Below are 12,704 nucleotides of genomic sequence, written 5' to 3'. Positions count from 1 at the left end.
TCTCAAACTCCTGACCTCAGGTGAGCCACCCGCCTCAGCCTCCCAAAGTGCTGGAATTACAGGCATGAGCCACCGAGCCTGGCCTGAGGCTTTCTTAAATTGACGACAGTGTGGTTTCCAGTTTGGGCCATTATCAGCAACATTGCTGTGTACATCTCTTTATGTCAGGATGTCCAGTCTTTCAGCTTCCCTGGGCCACACTGGAAGAAGAATTGTCTTGGGCCACACATAAAATACACTAACACTGACGGTAGTTCATGAGCTAAAAAAAAAAAAAAGACAAAACAACTCACGTATTTTACAAAAGTTTATGAATGTGTGTTGGGCTGCATTCAAAACTGTCCTGGGCTGCATTCAAAATTTGTCCTTGGTTGGACAAGTTTGCCGTACGTCTTTCTTTGTACACACGATGAACGTCACAGAGAGCCCACAAAGCACCTGTACCATGTGTATGTTTCAGGTATGACTATGTTCTGCTGCAATAAACAGAAAACTCATTAAACAAATATGGAGCCGGTGTGGTGGCTCATGCCTGTAACCCCAGCACTTTAGGAGGTCGAGGCGGGCAGATCACCTGAGGTCAGGAGTTCGAGACCAGGCTGACCAATATGGAGAAACCCCATCTCTACTAAAAATACAAAAAAAAAATTAGCCGGGTGTGGTGGTGCATACCTGTAATCCTAGCTACTTGGGAGGCTGAGGTAGGAGAATCGCTTGAACCTGGGAGGCGGAGGTTGCAGTGAGCCGAGATTGCTCCATTGCACTCCAACCTGGGCAACAGGAAGGAAACTTCGTCTCAAAAAACAAAACAAATACGGGTTGTTTCTTTCCCCCCTCACCTCTGAAGGTAAGGAGTTACTGAGATTGTTTTAGCTGCTTGTTAATGCCCCAGGGATCCAGGCTGTCCTCCGTTCTGCTCTGCCAGCCTTAGTGTGTTGCCTGATGTCCTCATCCTTGGTGCTTCTTAGTCACAATATGACTGCTGCTGCTCTGGCCATCACTTCTGCATTCAGGGATGGAAAGGGAGAAATAACAGTCCCAGCCACAACCACTTCTTCTTATCAGAAATGTAAAAACATTCCCAGAAGATTTCTTAGGACTCACAGGCCAGAACCAAATCCATGACCGCTCCTACTGCAAGGGAGTCTAGGAAAGAGAGGAATAGATTTCCCTGACTGGCTTAAACGAATGCTTCACATCCCAGCTGCACATTTTAATCACCTGGGAGCTCTAAAAAATACCTATCTGGGCTTCACCTCCAGAGGTTTTGATATAATTGGTCTGAGATGGGGCCTAGACACTGCTGTTTTGAAAAGCTCCATAGATGACTCCAAAACTGACCAGAGTTGAGAGACACTGGGTTCCACCAATCATGATCCTTGATTTAGGGCTGGGCAGGTATATCAGTTAGGATTATATTCAGTTGCAAGTGACAATATACAACATACCAAGCCTAAATAAGAGAGGAGTTTATTTATTGCTCACATAAAAGTTCAGCAGGCTGAGTGCAGTGGCTCGTATTTGTAATCTCAGAACTTTGGGAGGCTGCGGCAAGAGGAAGCCAGGAGGTTGAGACCAGCCTGGGCAACATAATGAACCTTCTACCTCTAAGAAAATTTGAAAAAAACAAAAAGTTCAGTGATCAATGGTCCAGGGCTGGAAGGCCCTGCATGGTGTAAGGCACAGGCTCATGACCTTGCTGGCCCACCTCCCATGGCCTTCATTCCCAAGATCATTCAAGATCCAAGATGGTTATTCCAGCTCCAGCATTCCAACAGCAGGAAGAAGGACAGGGAAATAGAAGAGCAGAGGCCCACAGACCTTTACTGGCACTTCCCTCAAGTTGCACCCACCATTTCTGCTTACCTCCCAGAAGTGTGCTGGTCTTTTCCTCCTAGGCTCTAAATTTTGTTTCACAAGACCTCGTCTACTTCAAGATGATAAGCATATTCTCCAATATTTTTTCTAATGTTCTCCTAGTGTGGTGTGTTTATGTGGTTTCAGTGATTAGTTTATCTGAAGTTTAGTTTTACGAAAGATAAACGATAAAGACCTAATTTTATGATTTTTCTAAAACTTAGCTAATTGCCCAGTATCATTCATTATTTTTTCCTCCAGATAAGTAATTCTGCCTTTGTCAAATACCAAATTTCCACATATATATTAGGTCAAGCCAAGTGAAACTGCTGATACTTATCACCTTGACCCAGCTTTATTTTCTCAATTATACCAGTTACTGCTAGACATCATATTACACATTTCTTCTTTTTTTTTTTTCTTTTGAGGCAGAGTCTCACTCTGTTGCCCAGGCTGGAGTGCAGTGTCATGATCTCAGCTCACTGCAACCTCTGCCTCCCAGGTTCAAGCAATTCTCCTTCCTCAGCTTCCCAAGTAGCTGGGATTACAGGCACGTGCCACCATCCTCAGCTAATTTTTGTATTTTTAGTAGAGACGAGGTTTCACCATGTTGGCCAGGTTGGTCTTGAACTCCTGACCTCAATTGGTCCACCCACCTCAGCCTCCCAAAGTGCTAGGATTACAGGCATAAGCCATTATGCCCAGTCTGTATTTATTCTTAAAGCATATTATTACTTGTGTTTGCAGTGAGCAACGTTGAGGAATGAGGAACTATCTCCCTAAAGAGCAGCCTTGCTTATTTCCTGCTGTGAAAGGGGTCAGTTCCCCAAGTTCAGTGTTCCCCTAGATGCCACACAAACCCACAGCATCCACCAGGGCCCTCCACATTGCCCCCGTGGAGGACAAGGGGACAGAGGGACAAGGGAGTCAATATAAACATGCTGCCTAGGCTGCGTGCTGTGCCGTGAGTAATAAAGTCCTTTGTCTGTAACCCAGGAGTCTCATCTTCGCCAGCATGCATGAAACAGTAAGAGGCGAATTATTCACACATCGGCAGGGAAAATTCAAATGCCAGGCCCTGACAGTCCTGGCAATGAGGACAGGATGCTTATAAACATGACTTTCTGGAATAGGAAGGACAAGGACCTTATGGACCAGATTAGGGGATATGAAAAGACTCCTTGGCATATGTTAGTGGATTCTCTCACCCAAATGGTGGGTGGCAGGGGGAGGGTGGACAAGGAGCTCACACTTTCCTACCTGTTAATGAGGTTAAGCAGCAAGAGGTGGGATTGAAACAAGTCACTCAAGCCGGGCGGTGGCTCAAGCCTGTAATCCCAGCACTTTGGGAGGCCGAGACGGGCGGATCACGAGGTCAGGAGATCGAGACTATCCTGGCTAAGATGGTGAAACCCCGTCTCTACTAAAAAATACAAAAAACTAGCCAGGCGAGGTGGCGGGCGCCTGTTGTCCCAGCTACACGGGAGGCTGAGGCAGGAGAATGGCATGAACCCGGGAGGTGGAGCTTGCAGTGAGCTGAGATCCGGCCACTGCACTCCAGCCCGGGCGACAGAGCGAGACTCCGTCTCAAAAAAAATAAATAAATAAAAATAAAAGAAAAGAAACAAGTCACTCAAACGGTGCTTCGTTTCTTGCCCATCTCCTCCATGCAGGAGGAGGAAGGGATGTTAGAACAAGGGGGCAGCAAGCCCAGCAGCCGCACCCAGAAGGCAACATGGATGTGGCTGCTGAGTCAAAGAATCCCCAAAGCTGAAATACATAATATCAGCCATCATGTTTGATACAGAGCTTCAGGGTGACCCGAAAATACTACAAGGCATTTGGCTAAACCCCACAGGTGGCCACTGGAATCCAAAGTGGATGCAAAGCCCCTTGCTCACTGGTACAGGCTTGCTCTCTCCCTTGTGTTCCCCAATCCCTCTATTCCCTCTCTACTCCACCTTCGGCTGCTTTTATTTAATTTATTAATTTATTTATTGAGATAGGGTCTTGCTTTGTCACCCAGGCTGGAGTGCAGTGGCATGATCATGGCTCATTGCAGCCTCGACCTCTTGAGCTCAGGTGATCCTCCCACTTCAGCCTCGCTAATAACTGGAACCACAGGTGAACACCACCACACCTGGCTTATTTTTTGTACTTTTTGTAGAACCGGGGTTTCACCATGTTGCTCAGGCTGGTCTCGAACTCCCGGGCTCAAGTGATCTGCCGGCCTTGGTCTCCAAAAGTGCTGGGATTACAGGCATGAGTCACCGTGTCTGTCTGGCTCGGCTGTTTTTTTTTTTTTTTTTTTTTTTTGAGACGGAGTCTCGCTGTGTCGCCCAGGCTGGAGTGCAGTGGCGCGCTCACTGCAAGCTCCACCTCCCGGGTTCACGCCATTCTCCCGCCTCAGCCTCCGAGTAGCTGGGACTACAGGCGCCCGCCACCTCGCCCGGCTAGTTTTTTTGTTTTTGTATTTTTAGTAGAGACGGGGTTTCACCGTGTTAACCAGGATGGTCTCGATCTCCTGACCTCGTGATCCACCCGCCTCGGCCTCCCAAAGTGCTGGGATTACAGGCTTGAGCCACCGCACCCGGCCTCGGCTGTTTTAATGAAAAAGCTGAGTATGCTGGAGACCTTCACGGAGGGAAACGCCTCAAAACTTGTATATCTCTGTTGGGCCCAAGCGCCCAATTCACCATCTTACCCAGTCCCGTGGATGGGTGCAAAGATGGCTGAAGGCACCACCCCAGGACTGCAGTGTGGAGTGGCGACAAAATGAAAGGGGCCTTGGGGCTTGGGAACTCTCTGGATGGACGCTGGAGCTACAAAGAGGATGCAATGGCAATGCCAACCCTGAAGCCAGGGGCCAAAGAGAAATAAAAGCCTCCTAGCTGCACCCTGTGAGCTAGCCTGAGTTCCTGGCAGCTGTCGCTTCAGCTCCTAATGTGCACATACTAACCACCTTGGTTTGTTTTCCCATTAGGTAAAAAATCCCCCAAGTTCAACTGATAGGCTTTGAGCAAAGTTTGCAGTGGAGAAGGCAAATTAAGTAACCCTCCCTTGGGCCAATTCAGTGGCTTTCACTGCAAATGTGTTACTGGTTTTGATGCTCATACAGACTTGTACTACCAATGCCCATAAATGTCATATGGGATTCACCCTTTCAGAGACTGCTGCATGAGGAAAGGTGGTTCCTGAACCCTCTTAGGTGGTCCAGGAGAAAGAGTTTAGACTTTCAAGAGGGAGGCCAGGTGTGGTGGCTCACACCTGTAATCCCAGCACTTTGGGAGGCCGAGGCTGGCGGATCACGAGGTCAGGTGTTTGAGACTAGCCTGGCCAACATGGTGAAACCCCGTCTCTACTAAAAATGCAAAAATTAGCCAGGCGTGGTGGCAAGCACCTGTCATCCCAGCTACTCAGGAGGCTAGGCAGAAGAATTGCTTGAACCCAGGAGGCGGAGGTTGCAGTGAGCCGAGATCGTGCCACTGCATTCCAGCCTGGGCGACAGAACAAGACTCCATCTTAAATAAAGATAAAAAAAAAAAATCAAGAGGGAAAAGGGAAATCTGAGAATACGTCTCAAAGGCTGCCAGAATACTCAGAGGCAGTTTTCAAGCACAATAGCGCCACCTGCCTGACACACTCACCAAGCACAGCGCTTAAAAAATTGTTTAGAAAGGGGTTGCTGATCTGTCACCCAGGCTAGAGTGCAGTGAGGCCATCAGAGCCCCCTGCAGTCTCGAATTCCTGGGCTCAAGTCATCCTCTCACATCACTGTTCTGAGTAGCTGGGACAACAATTGTGAGCTCCCATGCCCAGCTAATTTTACAACATTTTTTAGAGACGTGGTCTCTCAGGATGGTCTTAAACTCCTTGGCCTCAAGTGATCCTTCCATCCCACCACACCTGGCCCCATCCCTCCCCCACCCCCCTTTTTTGTTTGAGACAGTCTCTCTGGAGGCTGGAATGCAGTGGCACAATCACAGATCATTGCAGCCTGGAACTCCTGGGCTCAAGCAATCCTCCCCACTCAGCCTCCTGAGTATCTTGGTGCCTGCCACCACGTACCATGCCAGCTAATTTTTAAAATACATTTTTGTAGAGACAAGATCTTGCTTTGTTGCCAAGGCTAGTCTTGAACTCCTGACTTCAAGTGATCTTCCCTCTGTAATCCCAAAGCCCTGGGACTACAGGCCTGAGCCACCACATCCAGCCCCATTCCCCCCCTTTTTTTAAAAATTAGATTAAATTAAATTAAATTAAATTAAATTAAATTTTATTTTATTTTATTTTACAACAGAGTCTTGCTCTGTCTCTCAGGTTGCCAGGCTGCAGTGCAGTGGCGTGATCTCAGCTCACTGCAACCTCCACCTCCCAGGTTCAAGCTATTCTCCTGCCTCAGCTTCCCGAGTAACTGGGACCACAGGCATGTGCCACCATGCCTGGCGCATTTTTGTTTGTTTGTTTGTTTGTTTGTTTAGTAGAGACAGGGTTTCACTGTGTTGGCCAGGCTCATCTTGAACTCCTGACCTCAAGCGACCTGCCCTCCTCGGCCTCTCAAAGTGCTGGGATTACAGGCATGAAACACCATGCCAGGCCCCCATCCCCTTTTTAAAAAGGTACCCACTAACTTTTTACTGACGCAAAGAGGTTCTGTGACTCTCCAAACTGACACCCCCATTTTGGGATGGGTCAACTTGGATTTGGTGGCTATTAAGGGAGGGGCACAACAGGTCTTATTAGTCCAATGGAAATACTATATTCAGGAACACAGCTGGCCTGGTCCTAATATTATCTGAGTTTTACATGAAAAAGTGGCAGCAAAAATCCCTTCGGTGGAAACCTTTTCCTCACTTCACCACTTGAAGCAAAGCTGCTGGCTCAATGGGGCCCTCAAGTCTCAGAGGATGACCTAGGCACCCGGCCTGGTACACTGATGGTTTGGCTAGGCTGACACCTTATGGTGTTCACGTTCAACCTCAGCACCAGCTATGCAGAACCAAAAGCAGGCATGGGCTGTGCGTGGTGGCTCACGCCTGTAATCCCAGCACTTTGGGAGGCTGAGGCAGGTGGATCACTTGAGGTCAGGAGCTTGAGATCAGCCTGGCCAACGTGGTGAAACCCTGTCTCTACTAAAAATACAAAAATTAGCCGGGTGTGGTGGCATGCATCTGTAATCCCAGCTACTTGGGAGGCTGGGGCAAGAGAATTGCTTGAACTCAGGAGGCGGAGGTTGCAGTGAGCTGAGATTGCGCCATTGCACTCCAGTCTAGGCAACAGAGTGAGACTCCATCTCAAATGAAAAAATAAAAACAAAAATAAAAAATAAAAAAAAAGCAACCATGACTGCTCCGATCAATGGATAGAGCTCAAGGGAGTGCTGATAGTTCTGGCCAATACTCCCCGTGATGAGCCCTTCTACATTTTTACTGCCTTTTGTGTGGTTGCCAATGGCCTAGCTATCTTGCCCACAAGACTGGAAGATTAAAGACATCCCCTGTTGCAGCTGCATATTGTGGAAATAATTTCAGCTGCCAATCAGACGCCCAAGTTACTCACAGAGATGCCCATGGTAAGGGCCCTTCTCTAACAAGACAAACTGTAGTCAAGCTGCTGATCCAGCCTTCACTGCCCATACCACCACCACCACCTAGATCCATCATCGAACAAGACATAGCAACACATTCACCATCATGGACTGAGCACAAGGTCAAAAACTATGTTTCAGGTCAGGCACAGTGACTCATGCCTGTAATCCCAGTACTTTGGGAGGCCAAGGTGAGCAGATCACTTGAGGTCAGGAGTTTGAGACCAGCCTGGCCAACATGGTGAAACCCCATCTCTACTAAAAATACAAAAAGTAGCCACGCATGGTGGCAGGCACCTGTAATCCCACCTACTTGGGAGGCTGAGGCAGGAGAGTTGCTTGAACCTGGGGGGCAAAAGTTGCAGTGAGCCGAGATCGCATCAGTGCACAGTGAGACTCTGTCTCAAACAACAACAACAACAACGAAACCACCATGTGTTTCTGATGCAGAAGACACCACTACATATCAGAGCTGTGATGCCTCCCAAAATTTGAGACATTTGTCTTACAGGGAAGGAGGCTGCATTGCACACAGAGTATTGCCCCCAGTTGCTCCTGGATGATTGTCCATATATCAGATAGCTGACCCCCTCTCCAGGCTGTGTCACTGGTGCCTCATCTCTGTCAGAACGTTTTCAGGTTACAGTCTTGCTGTTCTTGTTTGTTCTAGTCTGAATAGAGTCTGTGACCCCGGTCACGCCATTTTGGCCCCTGAAATTAAGTCATGTCAAGTTTTTGGATTCTCAGACCACCTACAGTCTGACAGTGATGCACCTTTTATTGCAAAAACCACCCAACAATGGGCCAGTAGTCAAAGTATTCAATGGACATGCCAGCTCCCTACCATCTGCTGGTATCTGGTATTATTGAGCACTGGAATGACCTCCTCCAAAACTTCCAGCTACCTCCATCAATTCCTTATGGGCCACATACTTCAGCGAGGCAGTGTGATCACTGCATGCAGCTATCCCCAAAGATCATCTCCTCTCAGCCACTTCCTGGGTACTGATCAGGACAAAAAAGGTGGCGGGTTATATGGATCTATTCTGAAAAGTAAGTTGGCAGCATGATGCTTCTTTTTTCTCTCCTCCCCCACCCCCAACCCAACAGCAACCCCATACTAGCCTGCTTGGTGCACACTCCAGGTGTCAGCCTGGTGGCAAAAGGGGACTTAGGGGATTCAAACTTATTTCTAATTCTGGTTTAGCCACTTGGATTCTCTTCACAGATTAACCTGGTCCCAGATCAGTGTACTCATTGAATACAATTGCTTGCCAAATTGAGTACATTGGTTGAGTACATTCCTTGCCAAGTTCTCTCACACTTGCTCATATAGGCCAAGGTGCAAGATACAATGGATGTCTGCAAATTTTGTGAAAATGTCCTTGTCTCACTCATGTCTTGCCCTCGCAGACAAAAGGTCTGGGTATGAGTAGGGAAAGATCAGAGAAATGATGAAGTTATGGCTATTGGAATGAGATATACTGCTTTCACAGCCAGGAAGATGCTAGCAGCTGCAAACACAGTGGGAGTGATCAATGTGCTCTTTGATCTAGGGATCAATGTCCCCTAGAGTCAGCACTGAAACCTAGAAAAACCATCATCTGGTTGATCTGAGTTGAGCAGCAGCTGCAGCTGACAGTCTTACCCTCTCTGGATTTATCATGCTGCCCGCATGCTATGAAAACAGGGGAATTCTTAAGGAGGTGGCCAGTCCTGAACTATTCAGTTGTGGCCTTTGCCAGCCATCAATGGCAGCTCCCAGATATGGAACCTCCCCTTACCCCATACATGCACAAACACACCATCCAGCACAACCTTGTTTCAGTCTGACTGGTACAAACACAGGCACTTTTCCTATCACCCAAGTGGCTTTGGTCCATGTATGGTGTCTGAGGACGCAACCATTAGGTGACACCATCCATGTGGCTAAATCAAACCAATGTAATGATAATCCAAATCAGAATCAACAACAAATTCTGAATTCAAGTAACATGTAACCTTTTGGGTGTATGTTTGTATGTGGGACATATGATGTCTCTCATTAGGGATGAGGGTTGCTTTTGGCTCATCTATCACTTCATATAATTACTGGCGATGGCATTGAGGACCAGATTAGTTTACAACTCACTTATGCAGGTTGTAATGGATAATGACCTGGCCTTAGACTGTATCCTGGCCTACTGATCCCCTTGAGACTTATTCACAGGTGACTCAGTCTGAGACCCTGGGTGGCATTGTTGAAGCCAATACTGCAGGTTGGCCTCATCTTGTTTGAGGTTCTATTGGTAGTAAATTCTATACGAAACAAATGGAGCAAATTTGGTCTCAGTCTAGGGTGATCAGATTGACTGGAGTGGCAGATGGAGTGGTATACTCATGGGAATATTCCACTTTGGCCAAGAATGTGTAGGGTCAATTATTGGGAGAGGAAAGCTGTCAGAGGCCCTGAACATCTCAGCACATTTTTACTGAGTATGCCAAGACTACAAGGCCCTGACCCCTCTTTCCCTGGGCTGTTTCTCAGGGTTGTGCATTGCAGCAAGCCACCTTGAGGAATGAAGTAATCTCTCTCTCCAAGACAAAGAGCAGGTTTGCTTGCTGCTGCCTGTGAAAGACGGGGTTCCCCAGGCTCAGTGTTCCTCATGTGGGACACAAACCCAGTGCATGCACAGAATCCATAAAGCTCCTTCCCATTTTCCTTGTGGAACTTAGGGAACAGGGGAGCTGATGCAAACAGGATGCTTTTGCTACTTGCTATGCTGTTAATATGCTTTGCTTTGTCTCTAATCCAGGCATCTCGTGTCCCCTGCCAGCATTCATGAAACAGTAACAAGTTAACTTATCTTGAAAGGAGGGCTGTTGGGAACAGGCCCCCCAAAATCTGGCCATAAACTGGCCCCAAAACTGGCCATAAACAAAATTTCTTCAGCACTGTGACATGTTCGTGATGGCCATTACGCCCACGCTGGGAGGTTGTGGGTTTACCAGAATGAGGGCAAGGAACACCTGGCCCACCCAGGGTGGAAAACAGCTTAAAGGCGTTCTTAAACCACAAACAATAGCATGAGCAATCTGTGCCTTAAGGACATGCTCCTGCTGCAGATAACTAGCCCAACCCATCCCTTTATTTCGGCCCATCCCTTTGTTTCCCATAAGGGATACTTTTAGTTAATCTAATATCTATAGAAACAATGCTAATGACTGACTTGCTGTTAATAAATACGTGGGTAAATCTCTGTTGGGGTCTCTCAGCTCTGAGGGCTGTGAGACCCCTGATTTCCCACTTCACACCTCTATATTTCTGTGTGTGTGTCTTTAATTCCTCTAGCGCCACTGGGTTAGGGTCTCCCCAACCGAGCTGGTCTCAGCAGAGGGCAAAATAAAATCCCAGATATTTGTATGTAGCGAAGTGAAAGAGAATAAACCGTAACTGCTAGAGAATGCATTAGGCAAAAAGGCATCCTTGGATGTTGTCTTAGTTGGCTCAGGCAGGTTACCATAACAAAATGCCATAGACTGGGTGGCTTCAACAACAGAAATTTCTTTTCTTTTTTTTTTTTTTTTTTTTGAGACAGAGTCTCGCTCTGTCGCCCAGACTGGAGTGCAGTGGCCGGATCTCAGCTCACTGCAAGCTCCGCCTCCCAGGTTCACGCCATTCTCCTGCCTCAGCCTCCCGAGTAGCTGGGACTACAGGCGCCCGCCACCTCGCCCGGCTAATTTTTTGTATTTTTTAGTAGAGACGGGGTTTCACTGTGTTAGCCAGGATGGTCTCGATCTCCTGACCTCGTGATCCGCCCGTCTCGGCCTCCCAAAGTGCTGGGATTACAGGCTTGAGCCACCACACCCGGCCCAGAAATTTATTTTCTCAGAGTTCTGGAGGCTGGGAAGTCCAAGATCAAGGTACCAGCTGATTTGGGTCCTGGTGAGAGCTGTCTTCCTGGCTTGCAGATGGTCACTTTCTCATTGTGTCCTCACGTAGTGGAGATTGAGAGTTTTAGTGTCCCTTCCTCCTCACGTAAGGGCACTAGCCCTATCGGATAGGGATCCACCCTTATGACCTTTATCATTTCAGCCTTTATCACCTCCTCACAGCCTTTTTTTTTTTTTCTTTTTGAGATGGAGTCTCACTCTGTCACCAGGCTGGAGTGCAGTGGCGTGATCTTGGTTCACTGCAACTTCCACCTCCTGGGTTCAAGCGATTCTCCTGCCTCAGCCTCCTGAGTAGCTGGGACTACAGGCACACGCCACCATGCCCAGCTAATTTTTTGTATTTATAGTAGAGATAGGGTTTCACCATGTTAGCCAGGATGGTCTCAATCTCCTGACCTCACAATCCACCCACCTCGGCCTCCCAAAGTGTTGGGATTACAGGCGTGAGCCACCACGCCCAGCCTCCTCATAGCCTTTATCTCCAAATATAGTTACTTAGGGGGTTAGGGTTTCAACATATGCATTTAAGGGAGACAAATATTCATTCCATAACAGGTGTCATTCAGGTTTCAGTTAAGGCTGGTGGTGACAGAAAGCTTTAAAAGAAATGTTGAAAATATGAGGAAGTTGGTTAATTTTGCAGAGTGGATTTTTTTTTTTTTTTTCTTTTTAGACCTCAACCTCCCAAGTAGCTGGGACTGCAGGTGTGTATTGCCAGGCCTGGCTAATTTGTTGCAGCAACAGAGTTTCACCATATTGGCCAGGATGGTCTAAAACTCCTGAGCTCAAGCGATTTGCCCGCCTTGGCCTCCAGAAGTGCTTGCATCTGTAAGCCACTGCCTTACAGATGGGATTCTGAAGGGCATGGAGGATGTTGGGGGTGAAGTGATGGAGGATAGGTCAGGGCCAAGGAGAAACAGAGCATTATGGGACCAAGTATGTGGCCAGTGGGATCCACAGTTTCAGAGTTGACAGACAAAAGCAGGCATAAGAAGCATAAAAAAGTTTTAATAAGTTAAAACTGGGCGGGTGCGGTGGCTCATGCCTGTAATCTCAGCACTTTGGGAGGCCGAGGCAGGTGGATCACCAGGTCAGGAAATCGAGACCATCCTGGCTAACATGGTGAAACCCCGTCTCTACTAAAAATACAAAAAAAACTAGCCGGGCATGGTGGCGGGTGCCAGTAGTCCCAGCTACTTGGGAGGCTGAGGCAGGAGAGTTGCTTGAACCCGGGAGGCGGAGGTTGCAGTGAGCTGAGATTGCGCCATTGCACTCCAGTCTAGGCAACAGAGTGAGACTCCATCTCAAATGAAAAAATAAAAACAAA

General features: G+C 47.7%; 1 protein-coding gene across 1 annotated transcript in view; it reads right to left on the bottom strand.

Moving 5' to 3' along the window:
* The window catches only part of IDH3B (isocitrate dehydrogenase 3 (NAD+) beta), a 29,758-nt gene that overhangs the window by 11,816 nt on the left and 5,238 nt on the right, over positions 1–12,704 (bottom strand). Inside the window, exon 2 of the mRNA XM_011943350.1 lies at positions 840–1,003. The gene's annotated coding sequence lies outside the window, so the exon portion shown is untranslated. The remainder of the gene's footprint in view (positions 1–839; positions 1,004–12,704) is intronic.

This window comes from Colobus angolensis, unplaced genomic scaffold, assembly GCF_000951035.1.
Source record: "Colobus angolensis palliatus isolate OR3802 unplaced genomic scaffold, Cang.pa_1.0 Scaffold219, whole genome shotgun sequence".
NCBI classification, from domain to species: Eukaryota; Metazoa; Chordata; class Mammalia; order Primates; family Cercopithecidae; genus Colobus; species Colobus angolensis.
This window is presented reverse-complemented; position numbering and strand designations above follow the sequence as displayed.